This window comes from Arachis stenosperma, chromosome 5, assembly GCF_014773155.1.
Source record: "Arachis stenosperma cultivar V10309 chromosome 5, arast.V10309.gnm1.PFL2, whole genome shotgun sequence".
NCBI classification, from domain to species: domain Eukaryota; kingdom Viridiplantae; phylum Streptophyta; class Magnoliopsida; order Fabales; family Fabaceae; genus Arachis; species Arachis stenosperma.
The window spans coordinates 104791342-104805480 of NC_080381.1; the positions used below are offsets into that span (position 1 = coordinate 104791342).

The 14139-nt window shown below is 33.5% G+C and overlaps 1 non-coding gene across 1 annotated transcript; it reads left to right on the top strand.

The window, feature by feature from the left end:
* The first annotated feature begins 384 nt into the window (after nucleotides 1–384).
* Nucleotides 385–492, top strand: LOC130983715 (small nucleolar RNA R71). The gene has a single exon (XR_009087693.1). It is a non-coding gene; the product is annotated as a small nucleolar RNA R71 (small nucleolar RNA).
* The last annotated feature ends 13647 nt before the right edge of the window (nucleotides 493–14139 follow it).

Genomic DNA, 14139 nt, shown 5'->3' on the forward strand with positions numbered 1-14139 from the left:
GTAATTCACCTCTGCCATTGCAGGGTTCTCAGGATCATAAGCTTCTTCTTAGGAAGATGCTTCTTTAGTATTGTTGGATGCATTTTGCAATCCATTCAGACTCTGAGATATCATATTGACTTGTTAGGTCAATATTTTGTTCTGGGCCAGTATGGCATCCAGAGCATCAATTTCAAGAACTCCCTTCTTCTGAGGTGTCCCATTACTCACAGGATTCCTCTCAGATGTGCACATTAATTGGTTATTTGCAACCATGTCAATGAGTTCTTGAGCTTCTGCAGGCGTTTTCTTTAGGTGAATGGATCCACCTGAAAAATGGTCCAGTGACATCTTAGAGAACTCAGATAGACCATCATAGAATATATCCAAAATGGTCCACTCTGAAAGCATGTCAGAAGGACATTTTTTGGTCAACTGCTTGTATCTTTCCCAATCTTCATAGAGGGATTCACCATCTTTTTGCCTAAAGGTCTGAACATCCACTCTAAGCTTGCTCAACTTTTGAGGAGGAAAGAACTTGGCCAAGAAGGCCGTGACCAGCTTATCCCAAGAGTCCAAGCTATCTTTAGGTTGTGACTCCAACCATGTTCTAGCTCTGTCTCTTACAGCAAAAGGGAAAAGCATGAGCCTGTAGACTTCAGGATCTACTCCATTAGTCTTAACAGTATCACAGATCAGTAAGAACTCAGTTAAAAACTTATAGGGATCTTCTGATGGAAGTCCATGAAACTTGCAGTTCTGTTGTATTAGAGCAACTAGTTGAGGCTTCAGCTCAAAATTGTTTGCTCCAATGGCAAGGATTGAGATGCTTCTTCCATAAAAATTGGAATTAGGTGTAGTATAATCACCAAGCATCCTCCTTGCATTATTGTTGTTGTCATTATTTTTGGCTGCCATCTCCTCTTCTTTTTCGAGATTCTCTGTAAGGTTTTCTCTGGATTGTTGTGCTTTAGCTTTTCTTAGCTTCTTCTTCAGAGTCCTTTCAGGTTCAGGATCTGCTTCAACAAGAATGTCCTTGTTCTTGCTCCTGCTCATATGAAAAAGAAGAGAACAGAAAAAAAAAGAGGAATTCTCTATGTCACAGTATAGAGATTCTTTTATGTGAGTAGAAGAAAAGAAGAATAAGAATGAAGAAGAGGAAAATTCGAACACATAGGAGAAGAGGGGGTTCAAATTTTTAAGATGAAGAGAAGTGTTAGTAATTAAATGAAATAAATAGAAAGAGATGAGAAGGGGAGAATTTCGAAAATTATTTTTGAAAAAAAAAGGTTAGTGATTTTCGAAAATTAAGAAAAAAAGTAAAATTAAAATTAAAATTTGAAACAATTAGTTAATTAAAAAAATTTTGAAAAAGAGTGAGGAATTTTCGAAAATTAGAGAGAGAAAAGTAGTTAGGTGGTTTTGAAAAAGATAAGAAATAGTAAAACAAAAAAAATTAATTAGTTAGCTGAAAAAGATTTGAACACCAATTTTGAAAAGATAGAAAGTTAGAAAAGATTTTTGAAATTGATTGATTGAAGAGATATGATTGAGATTTGTTTTGAAAAAAGATTTGAAAAGGTAATTAAAAAGATTTAATTTTTAAAATTAAAATTGATTACTTGACTAACAAGAAACTAAAAGATATGATTCTAGAATTTAAAGATTGAACCTTTCTTAACAAGAAAGTAACAAACTTCAAATTTTTGATTCAATCACTTTAATTGTTAGTAAAGTTTTCGAAAATTATGAAATAAAATTAAGAAAAAGATTTTGAAAATCAATTTTTAAAATTTTCGAAAAATAACAAAAGGAAATAGAAAATATTTGATTTTGAAAAAGATTTTGAAAAGATAAGATTTTTAAAATTGAAATCTTGACTTGACTAAAAAGAAACAACATATTTTAAAAATTTTTGACTAAGTCAACCCAAAGATTTCGAAATTTATGAGAGAAATAAGGAAAAGATATTTTTTGATTTTTTTTTGAATTTTTAATGATGAGAGAGAAAAACACAAAAATTGACTCACAACATGAAAATTATGAATCAAAACACATGATGCATGCAAGAACACTATGAATGTCAAGATGAACACCACGAACACTTTGAAGATCAGGATGAACATCAAGACTTATTTTTGAAAAATTTTCAAGACAAGAAAAACATGCAAGACACCAAAATTAGAAATTTTTAATGTTTAGACTCTAAGAATTCAAAAATGCATATAAAAAATAAGAAAAGACACAAAACAAGAAAAATTAAAGATCAAACAAGAAGACTTATCAAGAACAACTTGAAGATCATGAAGAATGCAATGCATGAATTTTCGAAAAATGCACAAATTTTAAAAATAAGCAATTGACACCAAACTTAAATATTGACACTAGACTCAAACAAGAAATACAATTTTTTTTTGTTTTTATGATTTTATTAATTTTTTTGTATATTTTTTTCCGAAAACTATTTTTATAAAAAAGAAAAAGAAGAAAAATTTTGAAAAGATTTTTGAAATTTTTTGAAAAGAAAATTACCTAATCTGAGCAACAAGATGAACTATCAGTTGTCTAAACTCAAACAATCCCCGGCAACGGCGCCAAAAACTTGATAGGCAAAATTGTGACTCATACTTTTCACAACTCAAACAATTCCTAGCAATGGCTCCAAAAACTTGGTGCACAATACTATGGTTCACACACATTCTTCACAACTTCTCACAACTAACCAGCAAGTGCACTGGGTCGTCCAAGTAATAAACTTTACGTGAGTAAGGGTCGATCCCACGGAGATTGTTGGTATGAAGCAAGCTATGGTCATCTTGTAAATCTCAGTCAGGCAGATTCTAATGGTTATAATGGTTTTTAAATATAAAGATAAATAAAGCATAAAATAAAGATAGATATACTTATGTAATTCATTGGTGGAAATTTCAGATAAGCGCATGAAGATACTGTGTTCCTTTTGAATCTCTGCTTTCCTACTGCTTTCATCAAATCATTCTTACTCCTTTCCATGGCAAGCTGTATGTTGGGGGATCACCGTTGTCAATGGCTACCGCCCGTCCTCTCAGTGAAAATGGTCCAGGTGCGCTGTCACCGCACGGCTAATCATCTGTCGGTTCTCGATCATGCAGGAATATGATTTACTATCCTTTTGCGTTGTCACCACGCCTTACAGTCGCGAGTTTGAAACTCGTCACAGCCATTCAATCCCTGAATCCTACTCGGAATACCACAGACAAGGTTTAGACTTTTCGGATTCTCAAGAATGCTGCCAATGGATTCTACCTTATGACACGAAGATTCTGATTAAGGAATCCAAGAGATATTCATTCAAGCTTTGTTGCATGTAGAATGAAAGTGTTTATCACGTTCATAAGTAAGAATGGTGATGAGCGTCACATAATCATCACATTCATCAGGTTCTTGTGTGCGAATGGATATCTTAGAATAAGAATAAGCGTGAATTGAATAGAAGAACATTAGTAATTGCATTAATACTTGAGGAACAGCAGAGCTCCACACCCTTAATCTATGGTGTGTAGAAACTCCACCGTTGAAAATACATAAGTGATAAAGGTCCAGGCATGGCCGAATGGCCAGCCCCTAAATGTGATCAAGAGATTAATCAGAAGACTAATTCCCCGATAAAAACACAATAGTAAAAAGTTCTATTTATACTAAACTAGTTATTAGGGTCTACAGAAATAAGTCTAAGTGCAGAAATCCACTTCCGGGGCCCACTTTGGTGTGTGCTTGGGCTGAGCTTGAGCTTTACACGTGCAGAGGCTTCTCTTGGGGTTAAACTCCAAGTTGTAACGTGTTTTTGGCGTTTAACTCTGGTTTGTGACGTGTTTTTGGCGTTTTACTCCAGAATACAGCATGGAGCTGGCGTTGAACGCCAGTTTGCGTCATCTAAACTCGAATAAAGTATGGACTATTATATATTTCTGGAAAGCCCTGGATGTCTAATTTCCAACGCAATTAAGAGCGCACCATTTGGAGATCTGTAGCTCCAGAAAATCCATTTCGAGTGCAGGGAGATCAGAATCCAACAGCATCTGTAGTCCTTTTTCAGCCTCCTATCAGATTTTTGCTCAAGTCCCTCAATTTCAGCCAGAAAATACCTGAAATCATAGAAAAATACACAAACTCATAGTAAAGTCCAGAAATGTGAATTTTGCATAAAAACTAATAAAAACATCCCTAAAAGTAGCTAGATCCTACTAAAAACTACCTAAAAACAATGCCAAAAAGCGTATAAATTATCCGCTCATCAGTCCTCTCAATGAGTGTTATGTATTGCCATCCTCATGGAAAAACCTTTCTTTCGGTCTCCAGTGAGCATTACGCATCGCCGTGCTCACTGATCCGTTCCTATAGTATCAAGTGAACGTTACATATTGCCGTCCTCACTAGACACTTGGCACTAAGGCCCAAACAACACTTAATTTCTTTTCAATCTTTGCTCTCTACTCAATAGCAGTAGAGATCCCTTTAGTTAATACCTTCTTTTCTATCTGCTCTACTGTGGTAGATGTTCATTAAAATCTTTTCAGTCACTGCCTTCTGATCTTTTGTGGCAGAGAATCTTTCACTTGATATGTCCCTCTCTTTTTGTTCTTTTTCTTTTAAAACCAAACCAACTCTTTATGACATTCTCCCAAACTTTTAAAATAATTTTACTTAAACCAATTCTTCTTTCAAAAGATAAAGAGAAACCATTTATTAGTTAAACCCCTCAGCGAAGCCTGTAGACTTTAGGAGAGCGACAACCAATCTCATTTTCTTAAGTTCATTAGAAATCCTTAACAATCATTGTTTTCTTAAATTGAATTAATCAAATAAAGTTTCTAAATCAACTCAAAATCAAATCATACAAATCAGAGGTTTCGAACCAATGTCAAAGCCAACATCAATCCAAGTTCCATCCTTAAAGTTAATTCTTTAAATTTTTCCAAGACATTGCAAAACCAAATCATTCAGTCAAAATTCAATTACTTTTAAAGTTCACTAAAACTTCTCTGAATTAATTTTTTAAGTCAAATTCAAAATATAAGCCCTTTTCATATTTAAATCAACCTTAAAACACAATACTTCTTTAAAATAATTTAAAATCATAAAATAATTCTTTTCTAAATAAATCAAACTCAAAACATATACTTTTCTTAAATGAATTAAACTCGAAACATAACTATTTTCTTAATAAATCAAAAATCAAATACAACTTCTCAAATCCAATATTTTTCTAAATAACATTTCAAACAAAGTCTTAAATTTTATAATAAAATTTTGACAGCATCTCCCCTAAAACTTGGACTTTGTCACCCTTCTCGGGTCCCATCCAAACTATTTCTCAAATTCTTTCAAATCATTTCCAATAAATCAAAACCATCTCTAATTTCAAAAAAATGTATAAAATTAAACCAATTAAAAATCCAACCGCTTCTGAAAATCAAACCATTTCCATATCTCAAAGCATGTCATCAATTTATTTCTTATTAAATCTCAATGTCATCATCAAATCTCACTAATTCCACTTGATTATCAACAACATTCTAGCCCCAAATTCATCAAAATAATTTATTTCTTGGCTGCATTTAGACTGATCGAACCCCAAACTAATCACAAATATCAATATATCACAAAAATTCAACATAAATTTAGTCAAATTGGATCAATAATCAATCAAACGGATATTCACTTATGAAATTCATATTAAATTATTATAAAATTACCAAAACCTTACCTCCATACGAAATCAAAGTACTTGAAGCTCCAGAGAAGCTTTTTGACTGAGCTACCGAAGAAGAAAATGGCAAGAATCATCTGTGCCTCCTAGAACTCCAATTGACCAAACTCAAGGGGAAGGAGAGCTACATCACCGTCAAATTCTACCGAATAAAAGTGATGCCAATGCGTAGATGAGGAGAATACGAACACTTTTATCGAATTAAATTTTTTATTGGAATTACGGAGCTTAAGAAATTGAATACTGAAAGTTTGGTATTCATGAAGAACACGTTCACTTTCTCTCTCGGCCTTCTTTCTTTATTTTTCTCAAATGTTCAGCTGAATGAAGTGAATGATAATTAATGGGTGGCAATTATGATTATGTGTCAAAGAGGGGTATATGTCGCGTATTAGGGCTACTGAGTCAGCGACTCAAATTATAAATATCTTAAATGGATAATTATGAAAGCTGAATACATTAAAACACAAGTAATAATACATATGGGTTACTAATATAAATGACATTAGTAACATAATGATAAAAGATATACGATGAAGCATTAGCAAAGCTAAGTTCACTGGAGAGTACCAATACGTATTCATATTGGCAGATATTGAGCTCGATAATAATATTATTAACTAAACTCTATTTTTAAATTAAAAATATCAATTACTTAAATTAAAATATACATATAATTTTTGTTTCTTATAAATTACTAGAATTATAGTTTTAATTATGTAAAATATTTCATCATAAAAAAAATATATAAGAATATGAATCTGATTGAATTCAAATAGTTATAAAATTAATTTAATTAGTTATAATAAAATAATTCCTAAAATAAAGAACTTCAATTTATAAATTAAATTATAACTTATTTATATTTATATTTTCAAAAATGTGGGTTGTTACATTACCAAATAACAATGATATAACATTCTTTCAAGTATGCAAATCTTTTCCTATAAACATAAACTTTTTTTCATAAGCTGAATGGTGTGATCTTTGTTGGAAAAGTACGTGAGAAATATAAATATTTTTTCCTTTGTATCATTGAAAATCAAGTATCAAATTTGGGATTGAATTAGATGTGACAATTGCAAACCAAGGTTCAAAAGCAAGATTGACAGATCAATAGTTGAATTCATCGAACACTATATTCCATAACATTAGCAAATCAAGGGCCGAACTAACCCATTCATACTCCTCTTATGTATTATATTTATGTTGATTGTATTTTCTAAACACGGGGAAAAATGTAATAAGACTTGACAATTTTTTTCAATTATTAACAATTCTGAATTCTCGTTAATGTCCAAATTCAGTACAACAGCTTATCAAAGGAAAGCAAAAAATTTAAAGGGAAATAACATGTAACAACAAAGAAAATGCTTTTACTCAGTGCACATACCAAAGTTGTTAGGCATTTGAAATGTCTAATGTCCAAGATCTAAAAAAGAACAAACAGTTACATTCAAGGCAGTGAAGGAACTATTACATTGTATTTAATAAAGATGGATTAGTGAACTTAAATAGCAAGCAAAACAAAAGCAAACTAAGGCCTATCTTGTTATCTCCTTTTTATCTTTAATAAAATTCAAATGATAAGAAAATTAAGGCTCTAGAATATTAATTAGTTCATCCTTACATAAAGTAACAAGGTTTAGTCACACACGCAAATCAAGGCTCTATAAATCAAGCTTAGTCACACAAATATATTTTTACCTTATAAAGAGGCAAAACACCATAACTAATATAAAAAATATAGCATTTTGAAAATTGAACTAATCCATATCCTGAGTAGAACAAGTAATCAATATTCAATAATCAATTATCAGAAATCAAGATATCTAGGGAAGCACACAAACTAGAAGAGAGACTTTACATAGCTACAACGACTGTAGAGAGAGAAAACATAGCAGTACGATCAGATCGACATATGTATATGATGTAAGAGATGAAGCAAAAGAATCAAATCGTATTTCAAGAAGAATTAGAACAAGGTACTCCTGATATGAAAGATAGAAGAATGAATGATATATCAAATCATGCGGCACGATTAAAATGTATATTTCAACACAAACTAACCCGAGAACACCTAACGTTCTAAAACATAACGGTTACCATTACTTAAAAAAGGAAAGAAGGAGTTTAGAAGAACTATTCCTCGCATGTTATAATTTCTAGCCCTGTATGAACCTTGCCCAACAACCACACCACAAGATGTGACAACACTAGATATTTTAACTCACAATGCATGATTTATAATAATTAGTTGAAAGTGACAAGGGAAAAACTCTTATAAAAAAAGTTGCTCAACTTTAAGGAATTAGATAGTAATTCGCAGCAAACACAGATCGAATCTTCTAAATAATTCCTGAAATATTGACACCAGGGATCATAGAGAACAACACAAAGACGAAGAAGATTAAAGCATATATTTGCAAAAATCGGCAAAGATTAAACTAGCTACCAGAGAAATTATGAACCAAACCCAAACTGAAACCATTACGAAAACACATTTAACAAAATCTACCAAAAGATAAGTTAAGATTGGGTACAAGAAAAAGGATAGGAGTAGTAAAAAGTGGCAAAGGACGCATGATCACAATAATCAGAAGACGATAATGACACAGAGGACAAAGATGACATTCCTATAGGCCTCTGATAGTGCCACAATTCATACAAATAAGTGTGCTTCTATTTATACAATTGTAATCCTACCATAGGACACTTGCTCATTACACAGATAAAACCTAGGCTCTGATACCACTTTGTCACAATCCAAAATGAGCCATGACTGGCGCTCACAAAAATAGTCCCCTAGCATGCCTAACAGATTTGAATATAAGATAAATAAGAAGGTTACAAATATTTTTAAAAAATTTGCAGTTTCTAGAATTAATAATTACATATTTCAACAAAAATAAAATAAATAAGTATGGATGGATCTTGCCTTTGACATATGGAGCAGATGACATCTAAGAACTCAACAAAGAATAGATACCCATTGCAGATCATTACTCTTGAATAGAAAGGCTCACATAATCAAATATTTATTCCTGAAAAATATTTAGAAAAACAAAGTGAGTTTTGCAACCCAGTGACTATACATTACATCTATAGTTCACATGAGACCATATAAACATTATTATAAAAATAATTTTAGTTAGAAAAAAAATTTATATGAATAAGTGAATCAATAAGAGAGTTCTCGTACAAAAATCAAATCAAAAGTCCACACTTGGGCGGCTCCACCTCTATGGGTAGCCCTTTCCTCTTGTGTGTCCTAATAGAACAACAGATCTAACATGTGGCCTACACATTAGGCTAGCAACACTCCTACTAGCTGGAGTCTGAGTAAGATGCATCTAAGTTAACGTCATAACTACCATTAACTACGATTTTCTAATACGAGCCTCCCAAACCAATTCAAAACATATAATTTCAAATACAGCAAATCTTTGATCTTTCAAATATATATGGTATCAAATCAAATCAAATCAAATAATACTTTCTCATCAGAAATCTTTTCAAACCATACTTTTTCACTCATAAGAAATTTCATACATATTTTACAATTTTAAAGTAAGTGAGTACCGATGAATACTTCAATGCTTCAAAAGTATATATTCGAGTAGAATCAAATATTCTAAAATAATGCAAAGCTTTATCAAACATATATCTAGTGTAACACCCTCACTATCTGAGTGTCACGCTTCCGGCTGCGCCACTCTGATAGAGTACGTGGATATTACGACGACTCTAAACATATTTAATACTAAAATAGGAGTCTCTTTAAAACTTAAAATACGCATAACCTTTCGAAAGACTTTTTCGTTGAAAACATATATATACATACTTACAAAGAATACACACACACACACACACACACACACACACACACACTCATAGAATCAATATACAAACTTTACATATCATAAATCTATCCCTCTTACAAAACTGGTAAAGATAAAGGTGAGGAAAAAATAATTATAACTAAGATAATGCAAAGATATCGAATAAACAGAAAATGAAACAAACTCTTTCAAACTTCGTCGTCCATATCCTAAAAAGAAAAGGCCTGTAGGGGAATGAGAACACTGTCCTCGCTGGTTCTCACTACAGGGTTATAGGAATTGCTATAATAAGATACATAAAATAAAACTAGTTTTAAAGTACAGTGATCATTGCCCGTCTTATGTGCCTTTTTGAAAACCAAAGAGTTAACATCCAAAATCCGTTTCAAAAGAGAGATCAACTAATTATCCAAATATTAGAATACCTTTTCCTCTATTATAAAAATCTTAAAATCTTTCCTAGACAGTATGAATGACCAACCTGTCCCAAGCATAGGTTTATTAAGTTTATGCTGAACCAGTTTAATTTTTCATACCGAACTAGACCTTAAACACACCAATCATAGCCTCAAGCCCATCCCATAATCACAGACGGCTCCTGGCCCTAGCATTCAACCATCAACCAATTCATCACAAATCAACCAATCAAACACAATCACAATTAATGTAGTTCAAGCACAATCAAAAGTAATTACAACAAGTATAATAGTTAGCAGTTAACATAAGGATTCACATAGGCAAACCAATTACAATATGCACACCCAAATAATGTCACATAGATGTATATGATAGATGTCTATCCTACTGGCTATGATATCACATTGTTGGTTCAACTGGCAACCCGACACATTTCCATGGGAATGTCACTTTCGATCATGTTTATAAATAGGAACATCCTAAGATATAGTGCCTGGCTCACTTTTCCTGAGATATAGTGCTCAGCCAGTCTTATTACAGAAAGTATGTGAGCGGGACTTCTAGCACAACCCTTATACCACAACGTAAGCGGGATGAACGCCACGCCCTACACCTACAACTCAGCATAAGCGTGACGAACCACTGCCCTTAGGCTTACATCTCATCAACATTATTCAAAAGAAATTATCATTATCAAAAACAGTTTAATGATTCATGGTAAAATCTCTCAACCTAAACTCAATAATTCATAATTGAATACTAACGCGAGGTTCCGAGAAAGAGATACTTACTGTAAAGACAAATCGAAGCAGCAGCGGTCTCTAAACCAATTTGGCAGCAGCTTCGACAGCCACCCCAAGCGATAGCGGCAACTAGAACTTCGACGACGGTGGCTATAACAACGCGCAGTGACAATAAAGTTCTAGGAATCTCAAAAGAAATGAAAACCAAACTCAAAACCCTTACCAGCAGTGGTCGTTGGTGACGGCAGCTGTGTTTCTCGGCGGCAGCGGCTCGGCCACCAATCACCAGCGGCGGCGACAGAGCGTGCGACGGCAGCGGCTGGCTTCGCACTGCACGACGGTGCCTCCCTTTTCCCTTACCGCGAGCTTTCCCTCTCTCCCTCTCTCCCTCTTTCTCTCTCTTCAGCTCCACCATGGGTGATAGTGACTCTGGCTCCGCGTTGAGGACAACGACAGCGTGGACACTGCAGTGGCAGTGACGGGCTTCACGGCGAGGACAACGGCATCGACAGGGACCGTGTGAAGACAACAATGCACGTGAGGGCAGGGGCTTCTTCTCCTTCCTCGCGCACACTCTCTGCTCCCTTGCGATGGCAATGGTGACCCAACGACGGCGCTGGTGCGACGGTGGCACAACCGCTGCTCCCCCTCCACCAGCACCCTCTTCCCTCTCGGATCTCCCCCTTCTCCCTTCCCCTTTTCTTCGTTCTTTTTTCCTTTTTCTTTACTTTCTTGCAGCTGCTGCTACCTGTGATTGTTGGGGGGGGGGTGTGTGTGTGTGTGTACTGAGTGTGGGTGTAGGGGTTGGGTAGCTAGGGTTAGGGTTAGGTCATATTAGGATTAGGGTTAGATGAAAAATAGAGTTTGATTTGGGGATTTTTGGGTTTAATTAGAGTAGAATAATTTTAATAAAATTAGGATATAGGGTATTAATTTGAACTCTAATTTAATCTCTAAAAGTTACTTTAAAAATATTATTTTTGGTATTAAAATACTAATTGATTCTACATCAATTACTCTAATGGAAAATACATGGTAAAATTAATTTTTTTATCCTTAAAACTTAAAGTATTAAATTATAAAAATATAAATTATTTAAATCAAATCATATAAAATCCTTATTATTTGACAACCACTAACTTTATAATTTAAATATAGAAACTAACTCAATAATTATAAAATTAGATAAAATTCAAATTTAAAATGCCAAACCTTATAATTTTTGAATTTCTAAAACCTTAAATTGTAAATAGAAAAATAATCCATAATTATAGAATTTGGATAAAATCTTAATTTATTTTAAATCCAATTAATCAAAATAAGTTTAATACCTTCAATAAAATAATTTTTGAAATTAAAATTATAAATAAATATATGATTTGAAATTTGTTTATAATATGACATATTCTCAAAAGTTTTGGGTCTTACATATATTCTCACGTAAAATTTCAAAGGTATGAGCTTCATAAAAATAATTATTCAACTATAATAAATCAATTATTCTAATCAAATCAAAGTTCTTCAACAATAGTTTTATAAATATAATTAAAATCCCAGAATAGCATAAACCAAAAGGTTAACGATTATAAATGTAAAGCCTACTCACAACTTGGTCCCAAGGGACGGAAGAGACTAAAAACTCGGAGTGCCAAATTAAATGGCGAGTAAGGTTGTAATAGAATGGAACGAAAGAGTGCAGAATTTGGACTAAACTAGTGGCAGCAGCTTGAATTCTCACAGCAGCAACAACTCTAACGACAATGTGACGGATGTAATCTCTACAATAATAGTAGCATCGCTACCACTTCAAGGTAAAGGAAGAGCAGTGGTGGCTCTTGATAGCAACAATTTCGACGACTCCGACAGCAACATTCATGGCCCCAGAGACTCTAACAAATAATGGAAAACCAAAAGCAGAAGCAGAACAGAAGAATCCTTTCTCCAAGAACCTCCTCCAACTGCAACAGACGCAACCACAATGACAGTGAAAGAACAGAAGGTTGGCTCTGTCTTATGGTGTGGTGGAAGCCAGTAGCATATCCGCGATGAGCTCCAGCAGATCTCTGCTTTTTCTCTCCCATTTGCGCCCCTTCTTTGTGTTGTTTGGCGATGACGATGGCCTCAATCAAGACAGCGACGGTCTCGATGAACGGCAAGACTCCTTCCTTCCTCTTCTCTGTTGCACGCTTTCCTCTTTCCTCACGGAAGTTTTGCGACCTCACTCTCTCTCATCTCTCTCGCGCGTCTCTTCCTTTTTCTCAGTGATATTAACGATGGAGCCTAGCCTCGCCGGCGTCGTCTCTTCCCTATTCTCCCTCTCTTCTTCCTTTCTTCTCCACCCGCTCGCTCTCTGATTTCTAGCTCTCCTCCCTTTTTCTTTTTCTTTCTTCTGTCTGTAGGCGTATGTGTTTTAATGAGATTAGAGCAAAATTAGAGATTTTAGGATTAGGATTGGGTTTGGGAAAAGAGGGGTAAAGGTAGCTTAAGAATTTTATAAAAATTAGAAAATAGAGTAGTAATTGAAAACTAAATGTATTCTAAAATAATTACTTTAAGAATATTATTTATTTATCAATTTACTAACTTGTATTAAAAAAGCACTCTAATTTAAAATTTGAGATAATTTAATAAATTTCTTTTAGTTCATAAAATTAAAGCCTCAAATTCCAAAATCTAATTATTTAAATTAAATTTCCAAATCCTCATTATATCTTAATCGCTAAAAAAACTTTAAGTTTTAAATAAAAAAATATCCAATAATTATAAAATTATATATAAGAGTCCTAATAAATTTTTTAACTCAAAGTATCATAAAATTTGATTTAATTACTATTAATATATAAGAGTTAGTTTCTTCCCCAAATGACGCATCGGATTCAACCTTGGGTAAGATTGGTGAATTGGGAGAAACTCCTTCACCACCCTCGGAAGCTAACCAACGCCGAGCTCACCTAATAAGTGAAACTCAGATCCAGTAATGAACACGTCATTCAATAAAAGAAACATAAAGTTCATGGTAACAAAATATATTAAGCAAAATAACTAATAAATACTACTAATAACCAAAAGCACACAAATAAAAGATGCAATTATACAAATATGAATATATTTACACCAACCAATAACTTAGCACACATATGCAACTCCCCGGCAACAGCGCAAAAACTTGACAAGCGGATAAATGTCGGTCAAGATTACCAAAATTTTTTTTTCCAAATCAAAGTCGCAAGTATAGTCTTAATCGATGAAAAGTGTGCCACAATTTAAATTCAATAACTGGGAGTAGAATCCCGAGTCGTTTCCCTAGGAGTTGACACAAGATGAAAATTACTGGTTGTGGTTTTCTTGGAGACTTTTGAAGTTCAGAACAAGAAAAATAAATAACTAGAAAATTAGAGCAACAGTTAAC